This window comes from Cryptomeria japonica, chromosome 4 (genome assembly GCF_030272615.1).
Source record: "Cryptomeria japonica chromosome 4, Sugi_1.0, whole genome shotgun sequence".
Lineage (NCBI taxonomy): Eukaryota > Viridiplantae > Streptophyta > Pinopsida > Cupressales > Cupressaceae > Cryptomeria > Cryptomeria japonica.
This window is the reverse complement of record NC_081408.1, coordinates 151,643,609-151,647,586: the sequence shown is the minus strand read 5'-3', so window position 1 is coordinate 151,647,586 and position 3,978 is coordinate 151,643,609. Positions and strand designations below refer to the sequence as shown.

The 3,978-nt window shown below is 33.4% G+C and overlaps 1 pseudogene; it reads right to left on the bottom strand.

Annotated features, from left to right (window-relative positions):
* Positions 1–873: 873 nt before the first annotated feature.
* LOC131037775 (potassium transporter 5-like) lies at positions 874–3,126 on the bottom strand (annotated as a pseudogene).
* Positions 3,127–3,978: the final 852 nt, after the last annotated feature.

Sequence of the window (3,978 nt, the reverse complement as noted above, 5' to 3'; positions counted from 1 at the left end):
GTTCAAACTGACATTTTTTGGCAGCAATGGATATGCATCCTTCAGTGATCATACTTTAATATTCCTTCTATATGCTTCTATTGGTGGCTTCCTTTATATCTAATGCGGCTAATGTAATTGGGATGGGTTTTTTGATGTACTATGCCAATGGGCATTTGGTATTGGATAGAATAGGCTTGTGTTACTTAACCAATACTAAAGGGTTTTCTTACTGGTTCTTTCCCTTCAGTGCTTTTTGAACCAGACACTATAAAGAAATAAAACTTTTAAAATTTAATATAGTTCAGTGGTTCTATCCACTTTTATCAAAAAAAAAAAAAAAAAAAAAACAATTTATTTTAAATATTTGTTGTGTGGTTTTCAATCAAAATGTATTAAAAAAAAAAACAATACAAACTAACTTCATCCAAGAAAACAAGCTTGATTTCCTAAACAAAATTGATAATTATTTAAGAAACAACCAACTCCTCATGTTCTTAAGGAAAAGCTTGACAATAAATATATTGACAAATATTCATTAAACAAGTATGATGATACAAAAATTAGGTTTATAATTACCAAGTCTTCTATACGCTACAAAAATTAGGTTTATCATACAAGTCTTTTATATGTTGTGCCAGCATTGATCCATTTATTTTGGCATCTGAAATCACTTGGCAATACATGCTTCTCCTCCTTTTCAACAATTTCGTACTTTATATGAGCCAAATTTACATGTTGATCTTGTTGTTCCATGTGTTGTTTGAAAGAATCATAGTAGCTATAGTGCCTCTTACAACGGTCTTTATACCATTCGCTCTCTGCCATATAACTTTGCATTTGACTCAACTCTTCGTTTAGTTTCTCAATGTTCATATCTTCCTCATTTTTCATCTATCCAGCTTTTCTGAGAACACTTGATGCATGAGGGTTCTCCTTAGAAACAAAAAACAAAAAGTCAATCTCTTTGTCTAGCTTGCCTTAATCTAAATCTTAACATGGACTTGTTTGATAATAAAATACACATTTTTTTAATTTTTCATATCACATATGTTTTTGTCATTTTTACCAATTGGAAACTTTGAATTTCAAAGTGTTCAACTCGCTAAAAAACTACTAACAATGAAATATACGAAAAATCAATTTTTTTGTTATTGTATCTTTTGCACTTTCAGAGCATATTATGTCGCTAACATACATGCAAAAGAATTAGAGAAAGAAGAAATTGTGAGATTACCTGAGCTCTAACAACCATGACTTCCAATTCCAGCACTCTTCCCATATCAACTATATGAGCTTGGATCGCAGATTCTACAGGGTATTTATAATCAAGAAACAATGCTTTCTGTAAGACAACATTAAACTTGAAACACATGAATACAACTATAGAATGCAAGGCTAGGAGGTTTGTTATGAAGTGTGAAAATATAGCAAGAATCCCTTGAGCTAATTCTACCAAGGCTTGTCATGTAATCCGCCAACATTTTTTGCTCCACATCATATTCATATCTACTTGCATGTACATAGTGTCATAAGTAGATCACAAATAATAATAACGATGCAAAAGATAAAGGTAGGTACCCTCCTTCTGTAAACTTCCAGAGCACTGTTGAGAAGAAGATAAGCTCTATTGTTCCAAATATGACCACATAAGCACCCACCAGTAACAGTTGTCTACCATATCATGAGCATTATGAGAGAGAGGAAGGCTAAGGTCACTATCATCACAACAACCATAGCTATGCCTACACCAACATGTCAAATTATAAACTTCTTACTTAATTTTTATTAAGTATGAAATCTTCATTATAACCTAAAAAGGTGTTGTTATAGGACTGTATACCATAGGAATTGCCAATTTTTTTTGTGTCTTTGAAAGAAGTGGTGACAATTATAGACGAAACCATGAGAATGTAGTTGATCTCAGGGATGTACAACTGCCCTTCATATTTCGGAGATGTGTGGATGATTGTAACTTGAGGAAAGCACACCATCGACATGGATTTCTTTACTATGGTAAAATATGTAGCCGATATCATTGACTGACTTGTAATAATTGAAGACAAAATAGCAACAACAAACATGGGCATCTATAGAGGATCTGAATCATATAAAAACCATATATTTCAATGCCTCATTCATCATATTATTCATAGTTGCTGCTTCTACCAATTTAGCTTTCCATATCTGTGAGTGGACTGTGGAAGCAATGATGCAATACTTTACTTGGAATTCACTTTTAAAAACTGTCTGATACATTTTCTGGAAATCTTCGAAGGTATGCAACTTGACTCACATAGGCACATATCAAACAAGGATAAACTACTCCAGTAAATGCAATCTAAACAGTTGTATCACAAGTGTAAGTTAGTTTATGTGAAATTAAAATCCAATTCTTGAACAAAGCTTGTACATCTGTCAAAGGTGGTACTCACCTGAATAGATCGAACTGAAAAATGATCCAAGTCTACAAACATGGCCTCAGTTCCTGCATAATAAGTTTTGCAATCAATTAACTCTGTATACACGATCAAATTTACTGATAAAAGAAAAAGTGGGTATGATTTTACATACCTGTAATGTAGAGAACAACTCCTCCCAAGGAGAGCCAGCCCTTTTTAGAATTTCTTTTAAAGTAGTCAATGATGCACATCAGATTGAAGGCATGCAGAACAACCTTGTCATGTTTAGTGAAGTTGGAGATGTCGATGGACCCAATAAGCAAAAACCATAGTAATATTGCAGGGCCGAACATACACCCAACTTTATTGGTTCTGAAGCTCTAGACGCAGAATAGAAAAACTAAAATAATCACAAAGATCATCACAACTACATTTGCAAAGAAATCATAAAGTCAGATACCTATGTATGACCAACCCTTCCTATCCCTTTTAAAAGATTATGTGTGAGGAGACATCAAAAACTCACCCTGGTTCAGCGACTTGTCAACCCTCTTGATTCCTCCTACTGCTGAGAGAACTAAGATATATAAACAAATAGGTGTTACTGAGATTACTTGAACAAATTAGAGGGAAAAAATTATGTAATTCTGTACATGAGCCGAGGGATTTATCATGAATTAAGTAGAGTACTAGAGATGCAAGGGGTGAGGACACCATCTCCTATAACCATGCAGGTTCCAGAAGGGTAGTGTTGATGTGTTCACTAGGCACATCCAAACTTAGAATAAAATACCAAAGTATCTTACCCTCTCTTGAATAAAATATTTTGGATGTTGAATATTTGGTTAAGGATCACCCAAAAAGACTCCAATGTTCTTAATGTAGGATCTCTACATGTGGATAAGCTCAGTTGGTCATTGTAATTGTCATTTCATCAAAGGGAATTTATGGTTCAAGAAGACTCAACAATTGATTAGTGGATGGTATGCAATGAGGTTTCTTTCTAAAAATTACTAAATGATTATTAAAAAACAAGCAAAAGGTCAAGGTTTAGAGGGAATTCTAAGCTATTCTAGCATGAATGGATGAAGAATGAATACAAATGAAGCTCAACTAGTTATAGCATTGCCATACATGAACAACTTTACTAGAACTAATGCAATCTTCTAAGAACGTTCTAAGGTTTCCAAATCATTGTTAACCATAGACACCATCAATTGAATGCATATCAAAAGTTGAATGATAATCGAACTTAAACACTTTTAAATGTTCTAGTTGACCACGCAAGGCTCGCTTACAATCAGCAAGGAAGCTAGTGGTATGGATAACGAGCTTCACTATATATCAAATATAACATTCCATCATGTAATCTATGCTAAAAATATCATGAAAATATCATCTTGAGAAGATAGAAGAACCATGCAATGAGCTTCAAGGATTGAGTAAAAACACCATAACTTCAATGTTTCATTAATCCAATGACTAAATAACAACAATTCTTCAAGTATTACACTTGCTACCATTACTCTCTCACTATTCACTATCATCTCTTGCTATCAACTATTAACCATTAACTATTAACCTTACAAATGAAAAC